Consider the following 22,094-nt stretch of genomic DNA (forward strand, 5'->3'; position numbering starts at 1 on the left):
ATGAATCATAAGCCTTCCTCCCTTCACCTTTTATGTGTTTTATGTTAAAATAAATCTGTTCACATTTGAAAATACTCACCAAAAGGAAGCAGGTTCCGAGGAGAACAGCCTTTAACTTCACTTCCAGGTCAAGTGGAAACTGGACGGAAAAGAGCCCACTGTCCTGACGAATCAAACCCACGGTGTGCGTTTCATCGTTGGACTTCACCTGTTGAGACACATGGTAGAGGCAAGGCACTGAAAGAATTCTTTGCATCCTTCACCCAGGAGGCACCCTGTTCATTTCCATCATGCCTCATTCTATACTGAACTCTATGCCACCCTGCTCAAAGCATGACTGCCATGTTCCACGCCCCCAGCTCCAACTGAGATGCACCAGCACTTCTATTTGAATAACTCTAGAAAGTCGCAGAAGAGAAAAAAACATGTTTTAAAGGAACAGGCTCTGTAAATGCTCCTTTGTCAGCAACAGCCACATCTGTCAAGAGGTTCAGCAATCAGAGGCATGTTTGTTGGACATCTGTGGGAGATGCCTGCTCTTGACTTGCAAAGTGACTTTTAGAGTAAGACCCACATGAGATTGTGATAGTGTGCTGATATCTTGCAAGGAGAAAGAGATGTAAATCAGTGGGCATTTCTTATTCAAACTGTGTATAAAGATTTTGGGCATTGAAATCAGAGGATTTTCCATTACCGCTGAGCTGTAAGTCAGGCCACTGGTGTTAACATTGAGTGGAAAGGAGGGTTTCCATGTTGTTTTACATCTCACACCATTTGAAAGCTTTAGTCAAGAGCTGTATGCCTGAGTCAAGGAGGCATTTCTTTTTGATCACTGCCATGACTCCCACCTCTTGCGATATCCCTCATACTCAGCCGCCTCATCTTTCTCCCTCCTGCCAACCCTCTATTCTTGTTCTAGTTTGCCCAGTTCTTGTTGGAGCCCCTGGGTGGTGTGCAGACAGGGGTGTGTCTCTCTCCCTCCCTCCGTCACTCTCTCGTACCAATCCTCTATTCTTGTTCTAGTTTGCCCAGTTCTTGTTGGAGCCCCTGGGTGGTGTGCAGACAGGGGTGTGTCTCTCTCCCTCCCTCCGTCACTCTCTCGTACCAATCCTCTATTCTTGTTCTAGTTTGCCCAGTTCTTGTTGGAGCCCCTGGGTGGTGTGCAGACAGGGGTGTGTCTCTCTCCCTCCCTCCGTCACTCTCTCGTACCAATCCTCTATTCTTGTTCTAGTTTGCCCAGTTCTTGTTGGAGCCCCTGGGTGGTGTGCAGACAGGGGTGTGTCTCTTTCCCTCCCTCCGTCACTCTCTCGTACCAATCCTCTATTCTTGTTCTAGTTTGCCCAGTTCTTGTTGGAGCCCCTGGGTGGTGTGCAGACAGGGGTGTGTCTCTCTCCCTCCCTCCGTCACTCTCTTGTACCAATCCTCTATTCTTGTTCTAGTTTGCCCAGTTCTTGTTGGAGCCCCTGGGTGGTGTGCAGACAGGGGTGTGTCTCTCTCCCTCCCTCCGTCACTCTCTCGTACCAATCCTCTATTCTTGTTCTAGTTTGCCCAGTTCTTGTTGGAGCCCCTGAGTGGTGTGCAGACAGGGGTGTGTCTCTCTCCCTCCCTCCGTCACTCTCTCATACCAATCCTCTATTCTTGTTCTAGTTTGTACAGTTCTTGTTGTAGCCCCTGGGTGGTGTGCAGACAGGGGTGTGTCTCTCTCCCTCCCTCCCTCCGTCACTCTCTCTTACCAATCCTCTATTCTTGTTCTAGTTTGTGCAGTTCTTGTTGTAGCCCCTGGGTGGTGTGCAGACAGGGGTGTGTCTCTCTCCCGCTCTCCCTCCCTCGATCACTCTCTCTTACCAACCCTCTATTCTTGTTCTAGTTTGTGCAGTTCTTGTTGTAGCCCCTGGGTGGTGTGCAGACAGGGGTGTGTCTCTCTCCCGCTCTACCTCCCTCCATCACTCTCTCTTACCAACCCTCTATTCTTGTTCTAGTTTGTGCAGTTCTTGTTGTAGCCCCTGGGTGGTGTGCAGACAGGGGTGTGTCTCTCTCCCGCTCTCCCTCCCTCCATCACTCTCTCTTACCAACCCTCTATTCTTGTTCTAGTTTGTGCAGTTCTTGTTGTAGCCCCTGGGTGGTGTGCAGACAGGGGTGTGTCTCTCTCCCGCTCTCCCTCCCTCCATCACTCTCTCTTACCAACCCTCTATTCTTGTTCTAGTTTGCACAGTTCTTGTTGGAGCCCCTGGGTGGTGTGCAGACAGAGGTGTGTCTCTCTCCCTCCCTCCGTCACTCTCTCTTACCAATCCTCTATTCTTGTTCTAGTTTGTGCAGTTCTTGTAGCCCCTGTGTGGTGTGCAGACAGGGGTGTGTCTCTCTCCCGCTCTCCCTCCCTCCATCACTCTCTCTTACCAATCCTCTATTCTTGTTCTAGTTTTGTACAGTTCTTGTTGGAGCCCCTGGGTGGTGTGGAAACCAGGGTTCTGTACCTGGAAGGGTTTAGCAGGATCAGAGTGTACCTGGCCTGTGTCCCGGCTTTACATTGTTCTGAGTATGCTTTGCACCCCATTCCTGGTTGTTAGGTCTTCAGTGTCGTCAAGGAACATTCTATTGCCAGTCAGAGCCAAGGGGAGCTGTGATGTCATTACTGAATGTTGGGGTGATGCAGACTGATGAAAGGGGCAGTTTGGGTTCGGCTGAAGACTGTGCTCAATCCTGTCTCCTAAAGAGCCTTAGGTAATGAAAGCCCTTCTCAGTTTCCCCCTTCATTTTAAATAATGAAAGGTCTGACAGACTGACTAAAGGTCATGACAGCCTTATGTTCTCAGTAATGTAAACCTGAAGAACTGCTCTATATTTATGACAAGACGTTTGACATGTCACGGTTTAAAAATAAACTCAGTAATATTATAAGTAAAGGATAGACCCAGAGTCAGAAGAAGTGATCTTTTATTTAAAGGTTATACATTTTAAATTCATCTTATTAGGTAAAGTTAATACCATTTTTTTAAAAACACTTATTTGTGATAGCATGTGACTCTTGTGTGTGTAGTAGCATTTGAGTCTCAACATGCACCACCAGAGAAGAAAAATTATAAAACCATTAATTAAACCCCTGTTTTTGGGTGTGGGGGATTTTTCTATGTGGTTATGTTTTTATAAAATGTAAACATTCTATTTGTGCTCCTGATAGTTAGGGTGTACCTAGATATTCCATGGACCCGATAAAAAGAAAGCTTAAATCGTGGTTTTTGACATTGCTGATCCTAGCTACAGTGAACCTCAACAATGAATATGTTTGATAGAGTAATTAAGTAAAAAGATTATATTACTGTTGAATAAAGTAATGTATTCCAAGTGTAGCAAGGGGTTGTGGACACCTTTCCAGCGGCAGCTGTTGAGGGTCATTATTGTCATTTTTACCAGACTGGACTCAATGTAGAACAAGATGTACAGAGGTATGACACTTCACACGCGTTCAAGGAAACGGTAAAGAGTTGGAACATACAGACAGTGATATGTGTGGACGAGATCAGCAATGGAAATAGAGTGAAAGTGTGCAAGTGGTGCCTAAAAATGTCAAGATTTCAAGGGAGTCAAGGATTTTTCAAAAGATCAAGGGACAGTATTTCTGTTGAGGATGATAAGGGCACAGGGCTAATAGGGAACACTAAGCAGTAAAGGTTGCTTGTAAGAGTGATGGGAAAAACAAGATATTCTGACACATTGAAAATGTCTGAGAGATAATAAAGATATAAAAGAAGTGTTGGAGGATTATAAAGATACTGTATTATAGATGAACGGTGGGGATAAAAAAAACAGACTGCTGGTAAGAATAATGACTGATCGTGAAGTTGCAGAAAAAATGGTTGATTCTAGAGGTAAATCATACTATACCATCTTGTAAAACACTTTAAAAAATGGAAGGAAATTGAGGAAATCTCATCTCAACACAGTGGTTAGGCAGGAGAGCACGCCAAAACAAGAGGAAATGTTGATGCATGCAAAGAGTTTAAAGGAATATTTGCAGTGGGCAAAGTTCACATATCTAGTAAAGGAGACTATCTTAATTTAGCCTCATCAAAAAACAATAGGCATGAAGCTTGAGCCCAGTGTCAGTCCAACTGTGAAGAGGGTGAGGTGTACAAAGAAAATGTGGAGTTTAATTCAATTGAAGGAAATGCCAATAAGTGTAAAAGGGGCTATTTCTGTGGAACTCGATGAGTTATGCAAGATCCAGGTGAAATAACCGGGTGAAGCAACAGAATGGTTAGCCCCACTGGTCATTGCAAAAACGCCGGGAAAGACATTAGGCTACGCCTACACTTGCGGGATAGTAACAAATGCATGGTTGAAATAAATATTCTTTACCCAGTACTGAAGAGATGGTGATGCTTGTACATGATGCCAAGATATTTAAAACCTTAGATGTAGCCTCTGCATACCACCATCTCAAATGGATGAAGAATCAACTGATTTTCTGCTCAAGCGGGAGCTTTCTCAATGCGAATGGTTGCGAGCTGCCGTGCCCGCTCACGTTGAGAAATCCTGCTAGGGGATGCAAATTCTAACCTGCACTCGCCAACCTAACGTTAGTGAGCTGCACGCAAGATAAAACTCTGCCACACGGCGGTTGGTGGAGTTTTGCAAGAACTCTGTGTTGCAAGCAAAACGCGGAAAGGGCAAAATTCCTGCGGCGCAGAATTATTCGCTAACCCCTAATTTTTTTCACTTTTTTGGGAATAGCAGACATTCACACAAAACAGGTGCTGAATTTTGTGAGTATTTGCCAGATTACAATTATAGGTGGTATTTAGCATACCTGATAAATAATGCCATGACGTATGTTGTTTATCAAGTGTGATAAATAGCACCTATTATGAGTTACTGGGGAATAACATGCAGGTTTTTGTGTTTAACGCAGCAAATTGGGCATGGTACGGTAAATACCGTACACTTTTCTCCTGGTTTGAATTGTTGAAATTGAACAAAGTGCAATGTATTAACTGCATCAGATAATTATCAGATGCATTAAATACCTTTTAATTCATAATTCTGACCTGTGCTTAAACAGTGTTTTACGCACCAGCCTGAATATAACAAGCAACTCATAATCAAGCCCTATTTAAGAAATATTATAAAGGAAAACACTAAACACAAGGTTTAGCTGATGCGAACAGTGTGACCAAGAATTTGTGGAGATAATACATTATTAGAGTAATGCATACAGTTTGTAGTACTTTAGTTCTAGAAATGAATCTATCATTACAACTGACGGGTACAATAAAGCTTTAGAGGCAGTGCCAATGCAAAACAAGCATTAACAATGCAATAGGTCTCGTATTAGGAAAGTTTGAGCTATTGGTATTGGAAATGACACATTTTTTATTTATGTGTTGGTTTTGAAAATAGCGAAATTATTAACTTTGTCATTTACAATGCCAATAGTTTTAACTTTCGCAAATGTGACACCTATAGCATTTGTAACGCAATATGTGTTGTATTTACATGACTTAGATGTATTGATATTACAAATAACAATGGCTTGTAATTTTTGTAATAATTAATAATTTTAAAAAAGTTATTGTAATTTATAATGGCAATAGCTTAAACTTTTGTAAATAACTTTTGTGAAGATTATGTTCATTGTATTTTATTATGAAGAAAATCCAAGAACAGAAGTGATATATAAACATCTTTTTGTGACATTTGTAATAAAGCTTGAAACATTGAGCGAACATATTTGAACCAGTTGTTGTTGAATGATTGCACAGATTGATGCTGTGGTGGCGCTGAGTGATGTTGTGGTGGCGGCGAGTGATGCTGTGGTGTTCATTGATGCTGTGGTAGCGCATAGTGATGTTGTGGTGCCCATGAGTGATGTTGTGGTGCCCCTGAGTGATGCTGTGGTGGTGCTGAGTGATGCTGTGGTGATGCAATAGATAGATAGAGTGAGTGCGATAGATAGATAGAGGCAGGGTGGTAATAGATAGAGGGAGATACATAGATAGATAGAGTGAGGGCGTTACATAGATAGATAGAGTGAGGGCGTTACATAGATAGATAGAGTGAGGGCATTACATAGATAAATAGATAGAGTGAGGGTGATACATAGATAGATAGATAGAGTGAGGGTGATACATAGATAGAGTGAGGGCGTTACATAGATAGATAGAGTGAGGGCTCTACATAGATAGAGTGAGGCCGATAGATAGATAGATAGATAGATAGATAGATAGATAGATAGATAGATAGATAGATAGATAGATAGAGTGAGGCCGATAGATAGATAGAGTGAGGCCGATAGATAGATAGATAGATAGATAGATAGAGCGAGGCCGATAGCTAGATAGAGTGAGGCCGATAGATAGATAGAGTGAGGCCGATAGCTAGATAGAGTGAGGCCGATAGATAGATAGAGTGAGGCCAATAGATAGATAGAGTGAGGCCGATAGATAGAGTGAAGCCGATAGATAGAGTGAGGTCGATAGATAGAGTGAGGCCGATAGATAGATAGAGTGATGCCGATAGATAGATAGAGTGAGGGCGATAGATAGAGTGAGGGCGATAGAGTGAGGGCGGAGTTGGAGGGTGGGGTTGGAGTTTGAGGGTGTGGTTGGAAGGTGGAGTTGGGGTTGGAGGGTGGAGTTGGAGGGTGGAGTTGGAGCTGGAGGGTGGAGTCGGAGAGTGGAGTTGGAGGGTGGAGTTGGAGGGTGGAGTTGGAGGGTGGAGTTGGAGTTGGAGGGTGGGGTTGGAGTTGGAGGGTGGGGTTGGAGGGTGGAGGGTTGAGTTGGAGGTTGGAGTTGGAGGGTGGTGTCCCTGAGTGATGTGGTGTTGTCCCTGAGTGATGTGGTGTTTGTCCCTAAGTGATGTGGTGGTGTCCCTGAGTGATGTGGTGGTGTCCCTGAGTGATGTGGTGGTGTCCCTGAGTGATGTGGTGGTGTCCCTGAGTCATGTGTTGGTGTCCTCGAGTGATGTGGTGGTGTCCTCGAGTGATGTGGTGGTGTCCTCGAGTGATGTGGTGGTGTTGTGTGGCGTTCAGCATTGTGCGGCGTGCAGCATTGTGCGGCGTGCAGCAGTGTGTGGCGTGCAGTAGTGTGTGGCGTGCAGAAGTGTGTGGCGTGCAGCAGTGTGCGGCGTGCCGCAGTGTGCGGCGTGCCGCAGTGTGTGGCGTGCAGCAGTGTGTGGCGTGTAGCAGTGTGTGGCGTGCAGGAGTGTGTGGCATGCAGGAGTGTGAGTTGTGTGGTAGTCTGCAGCATGCAGCAGTATAGTTTTTTATAAAAAGCCAAAAGATGTAATGTTTCAAAATATAGTTATTTGTATAAGAAAGGAGATATGCACCACAGAGGCTCCATTGATGTGTAAGGGCATAGCAACAAGGTTCTGTTATAAGAGTCTTGTAGTGAGTGTTCTGAAAATGCTGGTTACTGCTGACTGCAGAGGATTGTGGAAGGAGGTTTGCATCCTGGAATAAACCTTTGCTGTATCTTCTCAACCTTACTGCTGAGTCTTCTAGAACTCCATTCATCTTTTGGGTATTACATTTAGACTGGTTTTGTATGAAAGAGGGGATACTATAAAAGCTTTGGACAAGGGACGCGCTAGGGTCGCAGATTCCTGGGTTGTCATCAAGGGATGATCGTCTAATTTACTGAAAGCAGAAGTTCGAGGAACTTGGGATTTGTTTGGAGAATGTAAATTAAGAGTGGTCCTTATGCTGCTGGAAAATACTTTCATATAATAAGGAAGAATCAGATATATATTGATTTAAAAATGTACCTGGGGCCTCTTTCATGAACAGCACTGGAAGGATTCCAGGCTACTGAAAGACTGACCCAATTCAACAGAGCTACTCTTATAAGTAGGTGGTACTAAGAAGAACTTAAGAGACAGAGCAGAGGCACTATAGTATTTCGAGGAAAAGAAACTATGAATGGAAGATATTGATGTCTATTTATTGGATATCACATTAATATTTAGAGTTTTTCTTGGTCCTGAGACACCAAGAGAGTAAGACCTAAGCTCCTGTTACTGCTGCAGCATCACAGTAAACATGTGTTGTTTTTAAAGGGTGAGTATAGTGCTTTATATTAGTTACTGGGGTCTACCAGCTACATTACTTCCTTCCTCTGGTTTTCCCTCTACTCTTTCATACTTCTCATTCCCTGCTTCTCTTGTCAAACTATGTTCATATTTGATCTGTTATTCTGTGGACACTTTATATGTTCCGATTAACTTTCATCCTTTTTTTTTATCATTCTCCCTTTTCTCTCCCTTCTTCCCAGTCCATTTAAACATTCTGTTCTCCTTTCCTCATTTCTATCATTGCTGTTGACTTTCATTCCCATATATTTCTCCACCTTATTCCAACCTCTTCACACTGATCTTTCCATGCTTCTTTTATATTTTCTATATCATACCTCTCTCGCTCATTCCATCCTCCATTCAATTTTCTCTACTTTAAGCTGTCCTTACCTCCCTAATTCCTTACGGCCTCCCTTCCTTACTCATGTTTTCCTTTTCTTCTTTTCATCCATCTCTTTAATCTGAAACTTCCCCTTCTACTTCTTTACCTCAAAAACCACGTCGCCGAAGATGCTGGTTTGGAGGCCAGGGCCCACAGTCACGAGGGCGGTCTGTTTGGCTTCATTTTGGATGTAGAGGCTAGTTACCACGTTGCTGTAGTTCCAAACGCTGTATCCAATAATGTTGCCAGGTGGGCAATGGATCTCCAACTGCAATATAGAATTAGTCAGTAAACAAGAGTGTGCACTCAAAACAATTTCTAGTTATATGGCTTTAAGAAGTGTCATCAGAAGATCACATTTCAGAGTGTTGAGACCTCCATCAATAGGGGATCTATGTCCAGGCTTGAAGGGGCCCATGGTGCAGTACTCTTATGAGATAGTAGAGTATACAATGAGGATACTGGTTCAGAAGTATCACTTTTGTACACCTGTGAATACCTCGGTTTGAAAAATGAAAAGATGACATGGTAATAGTAGAATTTGAACCTGACCGTGCTCAACTTTTAAGAGAACACAAAGTTGATGTCTTCATTCACTTGAATCCATCTATTTTACTACTACGGGTGAGTGACCTCAGCAGTAAAAAACTCCATCCCCAAAAATTGTTGTCAGCTCTGGAATTGCAGGGACCTTACCTCGTTTGAGGAGCAGGAACACTTGAAGTTCAGTAAGAACTGAATCACTTCTCTGTTATTGTTGTCCAGGACATGAAGGTTGTAGAGTGGACAAAGGACGCTTTCTTCCTGCTTGGCAAAAAAAATCCTCTGGTTCAAGGTGTTTATAATTTCATAACTCCGTCCCCATATTTGCGCACTGGAAACTTAAAATAAATATATGAGATCACATCCCGTTAACTCCATCATCTCTAATACCAATCATGCATGTTTAAAAGTCATCATCACACACAGGAACCCCTCCGGCTACATGTTTGTTATCAAACACATACACTTGATTAATCAGTGTTGTCTTTATCACCATTAATGAGTCTAGTTCATGGTCATCATTATCAAGAGCAGAGGCAATGATGTTCAAGTCGGATCTTTGTGATCTACCAGGAAAAAGGTGACCATGTCTAATTCATATAGAAAGTCATGTTCAGCTAGGACGGAGACAACAATATCAAAATATTTGTTATCATCCAGGGCAGAGACATAAAAATCCAGGATTTATTGTTGACATTGGTCAGAAGAAAGACACCAATATCAAAGTCTTAACAATAGTAGCCATTAACTAGGGTAGAGACAAAACAAATCCAAGTCTTACTCTTCTTTGTCTTCAACCAGTGATGCGAAAACAATGGTCTAGTTCTATGGGGTCATCAACCATGCCAGAGACCACATTAGGAACATTGTATTCATTGTCACTATCAATCTTGGTAGAGTAAACTGAGTATGTCTTGTTTGTAATCATTATGAACTGGAGTAAAGACAAAATACCAACAAAAAGAACCAACTCGTTTTCATGGTTTTCATCAGCAAAGGCAGAAACAACAGTATGTCAGTCAATTCGCGATAGTCATATGCAAGGACAGACAGCAGTATCCAAGTCGTATTTGTAATCCGCAATCATGGCCATTATAGCAGTATCTTTAATCGTTGTCATCAATCAATGTCCAAGACTTATTTATAGGCCACATTAGCCGAGCAAAAAGATTAAATAACTTCTATTCATATTCATGATGTAACAGGGCAAGATCACACTGAATGAATCGTATTTCTATCCATCCACCCGGGTAGCAACAAATATTTAAGTCTTAATCGTTATCATTATCAAGCCAAGGAGAGGCAAAAACAACCAAGTCTTATTCATTGTCATGCAAAACCAAGACAAAGACATCTTTATGCAAATCTGGTTTGTAGACACCTTTAAGTGGAGCAAAGACCAAGACAGCCCAGTAGCATTCATCACCATCATTAACTACAGAAGAGCCACCTGTATCCATGTCTTGTTCATAATTATTATGTAGCTGGGTTGAGGTAACAATGTCCAAGTCTTCGTAATGGCCGTCATCACCCAGAATCCAGGACATATTCATCATCATCAACATGGCAGATACAATGCTCTCCAGGTATATTTATTGTCATCAATCAGATGTACCAACAAAAATACCCAAGGATGAGTTATGATAGTTATAAACCAGGAAAAAATGCAACAATTTAAAAACATCATGGACCAGAATAAGACAACAAATTATTTATTCACCACAAACTACCAATGCAGAGAAAAGGTTATTTAAGTCTTGCTTATTATCCTCATCAACCAAAAGTAGAGGTAAAACCAACTAAGTCTTATTGGTTGACAACTTCACCAGAGCAAGGAATATCTTTATATAAATCTTGTTCATGGTCCTCTTTAAGTAATGTAAATACAAACATAACATACTTGCATAACTCACCAGATAGACATCATATCCAAGTCTTTCATACTTATCAGGTACCAGGGCATACACAGCAATATCCAAGGTGAATTCATTGTCGTTATCACCCAGAATCAGTCTTATTCTTCATCATCATCAAATGCAGAGACTACTGTATTCAAATCTTACTTATTGTCATCAATCAGACGTACTACAAAAATACCTAAGACTTACTCATTATTGCCATCAACTAGGACAAACACAACAATATCAAAGACTTTTAATCCTCATTAATCAGGAGAGTGACAAAAATAAACAAATCTTATTCGTATTCATCAAACATTAGAGCAACAGAACAATATATGTCATATCCATAAATGGTAAGCCTCAACCGGGGCTTAGAAAATAGGAACCACATCCTAGTCATCGTCATCATCAACCAGAGCAGAGACAAAAAAATGTGTATCTCTTAATGGTCAACTTCATCCATCAGAGTAAAAGCAAGACAACTCACGCCAATAAACAACTAATATTATAGGGCTAGGTGAAAGATCTGTCTTACATCTGTGGTCTGTAAGAAGTCATTATATAATTATTAATCGTGCGTGGACTATCCTACACTTTATCTATTCCTTGTGAGACATGATCTCACAAATTATTGGTAAGAACAAAAGGAATCCATAAATCAAACCTTACATTTTTCGTGGATCACAACTTGGTCGATCTGAAAGTAAAAACAGAAAAGGCTGCATTAGTTCATCTACCATTTAACAATTTCAAATCATGGTGATGGCCCTTCCGCAGGTATAACAGGGAACAATGTAAAAACATGGTACGCTAACAACAGTACATGAGTGATCACCTCAAATACAATACCAATAGTGACCATCCCTTGCAGGACAAATAGTAGGGACCACTCAGATGTATGTCACAATACTGAGTGACAATATATTGTCATGACCAAATATCTTAACTAGAAAAATGACCAATACAAATCAGGAAAGTATGTTTACATACTTAAGGATAGATTTACTATTCTTAAATGAACAACTATGGACCTTGAAGATACACACAAATTCAAGATAAATATATATATAGAGTAAAGAACTTGCCTATAAATAATGATCTACATGATAATGTGGCAGTCAGTATTCTGAATACAATATTTTGGCTGAACAATATTTAAAACTTGATAGTGTTGTCGAACACCAACCCCCCCCCAGCATACATCTGGGTTACTAATAACAATGGCACGCAAGGTTCATCGACATAAAATGCCTCCACACAACTAACGAAAACAACAGACACATAAGAAAGAGCCCACTGGCACAAAGGAAATACAGCTATAAATCCCCTTAACTCCATTTGAATTATCATTAAAAGAACAACTTCAATTATGCTTTGGATTGTTCATCATTTTTATCTTCAAACATCAGCATGTCAGTTTCTCAAAACGGTGCACAGACAAAATATCGACTCCAAAATATCGAATGGACAAAATATCGAGTTAAAAATATCGATAATAATAAAATATCGATTACAAAAATATCGTTGGTCAAAATATCGATTAAAATAATGTTAAAAAAATATCGAGTACAAAAATATCGACAAAATATATATAAATAGTCAAAGTAAAAAATTTCAATAATATGTAGAAAAAAGGTTAAAAAATTAAAAAAAATTATTAATAGTAATATAAATTGTAGTTAATGTTTAGGAGCGGGATGTTGGGTTAATAGGGGGTATGGGTGGGGAGTAATTTAATAATAATTAATTAATTAATATATGTTTGTAAATATTTTTAATTAATAATTAATTGGTAATTAATTACTATTAATTAGTTAATTAATTAATATCATTTTTTACATATTTTTAATTAGTAATTAATTGGTAATTAAATAATATTAATTAGTTAATTACATTATTTAGAGTAATTTATTTATATATATAATTTTTAGTTATTGTAAATTAATTATTTTGAAAAAAATAATATTATTTATTAAATTAAATTAATTACAGCTAATGTGCTAATATATTTACTTTATTGTTAGTGTTAATTAATAATTAATTGGTAATTAAATAATATTAATTAATTTTGGGTAAAGGAGTATTACTAACCCCGGAGATGGCTGGCCCTGAGAAACCTGTAAGCTTGATAAATGGGAAACTAGATAATTATTTTAAGAAAACTCTCTTGGATTCTCCAGCTACCCCCACCCTTGAAGAACTTCGGGCAGAGCGACGGCGGTCGGTTGAAAGCCTAAAGAATAGACCATTCCTGGTGTCACCAGTGTTAATTAGCTCTATGGGGGACGGAACCCCTACTGAAAATATCTGTACCCCCTCGCAGGACAGCATACCTCTAATATTTAGAGAGGGAACATCTACGAGCGAACCTGAACCCTTAGGCACTACTAGTAAACTGCCAACCATTGCTACCACTCCTAGTACAACTAAATCTATTGTTATAACTAAAGCACAAATTACCCCTATTCCTAAACAACCTAAAGCAGTTAAAAGTAGGGCAAAAAAAGTCACACCAGTTAAAATCTATGGCCCTCCCCGACAAAAAGGCGCAAAAAAACTGACCTTCCAAAGAGGAAGATTAATCATGCAGACTTTGGCATTAAAAAGGACGACAGTACTAGGGGAGGACGGGTTAAAGTAACAGACAAAGGAAGGATAGTTATATCACCTACGCATCCATGCTTAACCCCCTTAATAGACCCTGTCATCCCCACTGCCGATAGCCTCCCCGCGGTTGTGACGTTACAGGAACCTACAAATGGTGCCTTGATCGATAGCATAGAATCTATAATGAGGACCTATACACTGGCTATTGTAGATAGACTTAATAAACTAGAAGATAGACTTGGGAAGATAGAACAAGAACTGGGAATCAAGCTAGTGATTAATAAAGTGTTGCCTAATCCCCCTCTACAAACTCCAATTTTACCCACCTCATCAGGTATTCCTGTTATAACCACTATACCTACCCCTGTGCAGACTACCCTTGTGCCTCAATCCTCAAATAATATGAGTAAACCCACATTGCCCCCGCCTGTAACGTCTTGTGGACATTCGAATAATCTTGGTCAAGCCCCAGGGAATAAAAAGAGAGAAAGAGGAAATGAGCGGCCGGCTCGAGGTAACTATAACAAGGGCCCCCTTCCAGAACTCCCACCAGATGCTGTACCCTTTGTTGTAGTCCTTACTGGGGTACCAGAGCTGGAAAAGAACAAACGGGAGGGCTATGCCCAGTTGAAAAATAAAATATCGCATTGGTTAAGTCTACACAGACCTATTGCAAATAATATCAATGGAGAAATTGTTCATGTCCGCCGCCTTCCTTGGCTGGGAGGAAGACCTAAAGATATTGAGGGAGACATAGTGGTCATTAATTTTAGAGACCAGAATGCCGTCCATTTTATACTTAACTGGCCTTCTGACCACGGTAGTAAATCTATTACCCCCCGTCCCCTAACATATTTTTACCCTCGCTCAGTGGTGTTCCCACCCAATCATCAATCACAGCGAGCTCCCCCCACCCCGTTATTGAGGCAAATGCTCTCAAATCCATATCGTCCACCTGTCTACAACACGCAACCACCTATAGGGGTAGACCCGTATGGGTGGAATACTGTAGGCCCAAGGTATAACTCCCTAACACACAGGAGAATGGACCATCTCAAACCTTTTACACCCCTAGATTGACGTGTTTAGCGGCCTGGAAGACTGTGACTGATGCCATCGAGCCACAGGGGAGGGGGGAAAGGAACTGTGTGGAGATATAGGAGGAGACATGGGTGCAGGCACGGGGGAAAAAGGTTCAACTGTTATTAACCCACCCAATGGGTACAATGTTATTTGTAGCTCTGTGTATAATACATGTTATTCTGGGCAGCTTCATTGTAACTCAGATACTCCTACCCCGGCAAATGGAAGTACAACTCCGACCCGACTATCTGAAGACCCCGTGTCAGGGGAAGTAACCTACATCCATACCCTACCGCCACCATCTATTGAGGCTGTTAGTTCAACAGAACGGGGGTATAAGATGGCGAGTTGGAATATTGCCGGGTGGAATAATAAGATAGAGCGTCTAGGATGGTTAGAATTTATAACCCAATTTGACATCATGTGTCTCCAGGAGACTTGGGCGGCCGAAGATGTCTATCTTGATGGGTATGTCGCCTATAACTGCCATGCTCAGCCATCCAACATGGGGAGAGCCAGTGGTGGGATGGTGATATTGCTCTCTGTGAGGTTACCGGTTCGAGTAAAAATCCACCGGACTGTTGGTCTGCACTCTCAGCTGTTGTGGTTACAACACAGGAATGGGCGAAACGTTTTAGTAATAAACCACTACAACAATGTCTTTAACCACTCAAAAACAGATATGGTCGATGAACTCGAAGCAGAGGTGGAAAGGCTATATGAGCACAGTGATGTGTCTTTTGATATTTTGTGGGGTGGTGATTTCAACATTCACATGTGCACATTTGCTGGCAAAAGGGTGTGTGGGTATGGGGGTGAGGGAGGGGAAGATCAGACCCACTTTCTACATTCGGTTTATGGGGAATCTCTAAACACTCTTATGCTTAAAATGGACTTATGCATTATGTTACCCGACGTAGACAGTGAGGGCAAGTCGGTACCGACCTTTATTGGTAGGAACTGTGCCACCGTTATCGACTACCTCATTGTCTCCGCCAGTATTACAGCTTTGTGTTCCTTACCCGTAATAGTAGATCCAGCCCTAAGTGATCATAACTGTCTAACAATGTATCTCTCCCTGTGGGGGGATAAAGTAAAGGCGTTACACGGTGCAGTGACAGATGTTGTCCCACATAGACCCAATGGCCCTAGAATTAAATGGGGTAGGCATAATGAGGAACGTTTACTATGTACCATTGTGTCTGCTTGTATAGATGAGGTGGAATGCTGCCTCGAACCCGAAAAGGATAATGCTGATATTCTAGCCAGTTTTGACATCATTAATAAAAACATTGCACAAATCTTAACCGGGAGAAAATCAAAGGGCCCTAGGAATAACGGGGGATGGTTTAACAGGGAATGTACTAAATCCTTACAAAGACTTAAAGTTGCCCTTAAGGGTAAACCTAGGGATAAGGAAGCAGTTAAAACCCTTAGAAGGGAATACTCTATTCATCCGAGGAATAGGAAACAGGAACTAAGGGAAGAGGCCTGGAACAACTTGACTAAGGCAGTTGATCTTAAGGATGCCAAGCTTTTCTGGTCCACTCTCAATAGTCCCTTCCTCCAAAATGAAGAAGCCCCGGTGATGTCTGCCCAGGTGTCTGAGGAACAATGGGTGGCTCATTTTACTAGTATTTTTAACCCTGAAGGACTAGATGTGGGGGGTGACAGGGAGACCATGGCTTTTATGCCCCTACCTCTTAATATCACAGTTTCTGAGGTGGATGCCGCCATCCGGGTCAGCAAGGGGGGAAAGGCGCCGGGCCCTGATGGGGTACCTGTTGACCTTTATAAAGCAGAGGTTTCCATCTGGAGCCCATTGCTAACAAAGGTTTTTACTGCAGCTGCAATGACTGCGGCCCCTCAGATTTGGGGGGAATCAATCATTATCCCGGTGTATAAAAAAGGTGAGAGGGGCGAGGCAAAAAACTACCGCCCGATTTCTCTCCTCACTGCTTCCCTAAAAACTATGAGTAGGGTATTACTGAGTCGTCTGGAGGAATGGGTAGAAGATAAAGGGATCCTTGCGGACTCTCAGTATGGATTCCGCAAGGGGTTAGGCACAATAGAAAAGTGCATTAATTTAGACCTAATTATAGGCAAATATACACGGGCTAAACAAGGCTCGTTGTTCCTTTGCTTCGCAGACCTGACCAGTGCCTTCGACCTGGTTGACCATGGCCTTTTGTGGTCAACCTTGCTGGACATGGGTGCCCCACAGGATATTATCTATTTCTTGGCCCAACTTTATAGGAAACTTACGGCTAAGATACGCTACGGGCAATCGGGGGAGTGTACACCCAGTATTAAAGTAGGTTCCGGAATTAGGCAGGGATGCGTCCTTGCACCTCTTCTTTTCTCCCTTTTTATTAATGCAATCGAGTCAGAACTGCGGACCATCAGTGCTGATGCTCCGACTGCTGACGGCCTTTCCATCCCAATATTGCTCTACGCGGATGACGCGGTTCTGCTCTCACAAACCCCTCTTGGGCTGCAAAAACTTATGAATAAATTTGCAGATTTTATTAATGGGAGAAAATTAAAAATCAATAATTCAAAAACTTTTATAATGCCCTGTGGGAAGAAAATTAAAAACTTAAGGCCCTTTACAGTTATGAACCAAACTATAAAAGTGGTGGATAAATTTTGTTATTTGGGTATCACTTTTAACAGCGGGGGGATGTGGACACCTGAAATGATTAATGTAAGAGCCAAAATGGCCAAGTGTTCTTTTGGCATATTTAAGTTTGCATCCAAGCTAGGCTCAAGACGGATACCAGACATGTTGTACCTATACCATCACAAATGTGTTGCTCTGGCCCTATATGGCTCAGGAGTGTGGGGCCATTGTAATAACAACATGCTCCAGGTTGAGGAAAATAAATTTGTCAAAAAACTCCTGTGTTTACCATCTTCTGCCTCAACAAAGTTGATCCATCTGGAGGTTGGTCTAGAACATCTATCTGACTTGATCAGATTAAGACCCCTGTTAGTATGGAGATCTATATGGAGTAAGGAACAGACTGGTTTCACAAGAAAGATCATTTTAGATTGTCTTCACATGGACAAATGTTCCCGCATCCCCTGGCTTAACTATATTATTCGAACATTTAATGATGTTTTTAACCTAAATGTGCGTGATAACCCTTCCTGTGTTCTAGATACCCCGAAGAGTGAGCTTAAACATGAATTTTTGAGGGCTAGCATGGTGAAGCGTAACGCAGCTACTGCTCAGTTCTCCACACATGTTTTTTATGACAGATATACTAAGGAAGAAATGGGGCTTTCAGGATACCTTAAATTGGTTACTATCCGATCCCACCAATATGTACTGACAAGATTACGGATGGGGATTGCCCATTTGCTTGTTGCGTATCCTGTAATGAAGACCTATAATACTGCCCCCTGTCCGTGTGATGGGACTACAAAGCAAAGTACGGAGCATTTTTTATTGTTATGCCCTCTTTATCTCTACCTTCGTAAAATTTATCTGAAACCGCTTTTCAAAAAATACAATGTATCCACTATTGTATCGGCTATGGGGCTTTTATTTGGACTTGATTCACAGGACATCTGTTTTTTTACTGCTGTATTTATTTTAAAATCGATATGCTTGAGGAATAGCATGCTTTTTTGATATGTGGTCAATTTAAATTTTGCTGTTCCCTCATGTTTTTACTTATGTATGTACTTTTATGATTATTAATCAATGATCGAATAAAGTTTTTGAATTGAATTGAAATGGGTAAAGGAGTATTTTTAGGGTTCAGGGTCAGTTTTCAGTTTTTGGGTAAAGGGGTATTTTTAGGGTTCAGGGTCAGTTTTCAGTTTTTGGGTAAAGGGGTATTTTTGGGGTTCAGGGTCAGTTTTCAGTTTTTGGGTAAAGGGGTATTTTTAGGGTTCAGGGTCAGTTTTCAGTTTTTGGGTAAAGGGGTATTTTTAGGGTTCAGGGTCAGTTTTCAGTTTTTGGGTAAAGGGGTATTTTTAGGGTTCAGGGTCAGTTTTCAGTTTTTGGGTAAAGGGGTATTTTTAGGGTTCAGGGTCAGTTTTCAGTTTTTGGGTAAAGGGGTATTTTTAGGGTTCAGGGTCAGTTTGGGGTTTTTGGGTAAAGGGGTATTTTTAGGGTTCAGGGTCAGTTTTCCCTACTGTTGCACCCACTGGAGTGGGAATAGTAATTTTAACCCCTACGCTATCCAACACTTTCCCTACGCTTGCACTCTTTGGAGTGGGAATAGTATTTTTTACACTTCTGGTATCGTACGGTAATATAATAGTATCTTATTTAAATATAGTATGTTACTATATATATATGTTTTAGCAAATAAGATTGTAAACATTTTTTTTAATATTTTCATTTATTATTTTATTATTATAAGTTAATGTAAGTATTTTTAAGTATATTTTAGTAATTAAATTTTCATATTAATTTAATTTAACACTGTTCTTAATAAAGTCGATATTTTTTACAACTATATTATTGTAAACAATATTTTGTACTCAATATTTTTGTACTTACCTGTTTGTAGATACAAACTCGATATTTTGACTGTCGATATTTTGTCCACGATATTTTTGCAAGTCGATATTTTGACCCTCGATATTATTTCAGTGATCCTCTCAAAACATATGAAATATCTACATTTCATATTGGGTTAACACACTCACAAAATTGTTTCTCCTTTTGGAAAAACTCAGTTTTTACCAAACAAATTGGTTTCCACATGTCAGCTTGGGATTTTCCTAGTACAAATGCATCACACTGACCGATTCTGCTTCATGAGCCCAGGAATTACCATCACATTATGCAAATGATGCCCTGGATTTCCTCAAGGACACTGTTGTGCCATGGCTGTCTGCCACAATGCCATGAACCACCACAGCAGATCAGTCATGATGATCAACATGTGATACCTCGGTCTCACCGATACCCCAGGGATTGGTAATCCCATTGGAAACACTGACTACGAATTGGAATCCCAGTGTGAGCTCTCATCGCCGCCAAGTGAGAAGTTAATGCCGCTTGAGGAAATTATTGTTCCACCTTGTTTTTGGAACTTTTTCTACAGCTCTAATTAAACATGTCTAAAAAAGAAAACCATTCTAAATGGTTTACCAAAACCAATGGGGAACAGACAGAGACGTGGGAAAGACGCATTACATGCTCATTCCCCACACTCGCGTCCCACATGGCCTGCTTGTGAGATTCTACTCCTCTCCTCACTTTATGAAACACAATTTCTTTCATCAAATTCATTGTCTGTAAAGTGAGGTTGTTCCAAGTCAAGTCTTTGTAGCCCATCAGACCATCAATTTTAAACCGAATGTAAATATAGTCTATTGGAATTATTTTTTTTAAAACTGTGCCACTTGGTTAAACAATATACGTGTGGAATTTTAGGGAGAAGAGGGTGCTGCAGCCTATCTCATTAGTATTCAAATTATCCCATCACGCCTTTCATGCTGGGCTTCACAGCATAAAGTAGGTAAAATAATATGAGCCGTGATGGATGAACGTGTGAATGAAAAGGAAGAGGATGAGGTTGAGGTTAGTAGGACCACTCCAAGCATCACAATGGAGCATTTCCTAGGTTTTATCACCGCATCACATCCACTATTCAATTCAATTCAAAAGACCTTTATTCGAATTTCATAAAATTCATAAAAGTACACAGTAAAAACATTCATTTGTACAATAAAAACAATAGAATCATAGGTGTTAAAAACTGAAGCATTTCTCATAAGACAAGTAAACAATTATGAAGGGCTTTCCATAGTTTTGCGTGCACATGTTATAGTTCTCAAAAAAGTGCTGGTGCGGAAAATTAATTCACCTGTATCCAGGGACAATAGCATTGAATAAGATTCCCCTAACAAAAGGGGTTTGTGTTTTCTAAAATACGGAGTTAAAAACCAATTAAAACCACCATGGGAGGCAGATCCTTCTCCTACCTGGCAGCTAAAACTTGGAACTCCCTTCCCACTCAACTTCGCCTTACTCAGAACCACCTAGCATTCAGAAAGCAACTTAAAACTTGGATATTCGACAAGTAATTCCCCACCCCTCCGCAAGCGCCTTGAGACCCTATGGGTATGTAGCGCGCTATATAAATCTTTTTGACTTGACTTGACTTGACTTTACTAATACCATCACATGGGCATGGGTTGTAATCATTTGTATGTTGATAACCCAGGGGAAATCCCATCAAAAGTTTTATAGAACCTGCCCTTAATCGGAACAATAACGATCTTTCCCAGTTCGTCATGGGTAAAGTGAGGTATTGAGCAAGATTATTCCTGCTTAGGTCATTTTTCTGATAAATCGCAACAGTTGATTTGAGTGCTTCTTTTTCCATTCGTTCTGAACTATAAAGTGCATACAGTGCTTGTTTGACCTCAATTTTGTCGGTCGGTTCAATATTATTGGGATCGGAGAAAAGATCTTCCCTGTTCACATCGCTCAATGCTTTTAAAACATCCGCGAGCCAGGGAATTGACATGCCATGGTCGCATTTAAGACAGTCTTTTATTATGTTTTGAGTTAGGGTTGAAAATCATTTCTCCAGATCCTTAGCCAGAAGAGAGCTGGTCTGGATCTAATGAAGTTGCATACGTAGGGGAGGTTAAGTTCCTCATGACAGATCAATTCTGAAGAGGAGATTGGGGCACCCAGGATTTTCCTGCAAAATCGAGCTTCTTCACGCTGGATCCCGGGGCTTTTTCCCGATCCCCAAACCTCAGCCCCGTATGTGGCTACTGGTAAACACTGTAGCTTAAAAAAATTTAAAATAGCTCTAGTGGCACCTATTTTCTTAGGTCGGGACAGACTCAAGATAGAATTGTTGGCTTTTGAGAACTTGCTCATGGCGTGGGCCTTATGCCCACTCCATGAGCCGTTCGCAGCAAAAACCAAACAAAGATAGGGAAATTAAGTTACAGATTCTAATTTATCTGCCCCTATATGTATGTATCGTATTGAGTTTGCGTTTCCATGATAAAAGATTTTTTTAAATTGACGCGCAGGTCTAGGCCCTCCATGTATTGGACAAAGCCCCTAACCAATAGACGAAGGGCGTTGGGAGTTCTTCCCATCAAGACCGCGTCGTCAGCGTATAATAAAACTGGCAATGGAAGCCCCTGGATAATTGGTACATCACTAGTCACATGTTTTAGTGCTTTGGCTAGGCCATTAATATAGATAATAAACAACAGGGGTGCTAAAACGCACCCCTGTCTTACCCCTCTGCCTATTTTAATGGGACCCGATACTTCCCCTGACTTGCGCTTTGAGGTCTGTGTGAAGGTATGCCAAGAAATTAACGAGGGCCTCATCCAGTCCATAATTCAGAAGAGTTGCCCATAGTTTAGTTCTGTTCTCTAGGTCAAAAGCGGATGAGAGATCCATAAAAGCAAGGTAAATAGGGGACGATCGGGCAATGCTATACTTATCGATGATCAGTTTCAAGTTCAGGCATTGCTCGACAGTCCCCACCCCGCTCCTGAATCCCATC

General features: G+C 41.0%; 1 pseudogene; it reads right to left on the bottom strand.

The window, feature by feature from the left end:
• LOC147678710 (phospholipid scramblase family member 5-like) overlaps positions 1 to 22,094 on the bottom strand; it is a 91,026-nt pseudogene that overhangs the window by 14,174 nt on the left and 54,758 nt on the right.

The sequence above is a fragment of the Lissotriton vulgaris genome, chromosome 12, assembly GCF_964263255.1.
Source record: "Lissotriton vulgaris chromosome 12, aLisVul1.2, whole genome shotgun sequence".
Classification (NCBI taxonomy): Eukaryota; Metazoa; Chordata; class Amphibia; order Caudata; family Salamandridae; genus Lissotriton; species Lissotriton vulgaris.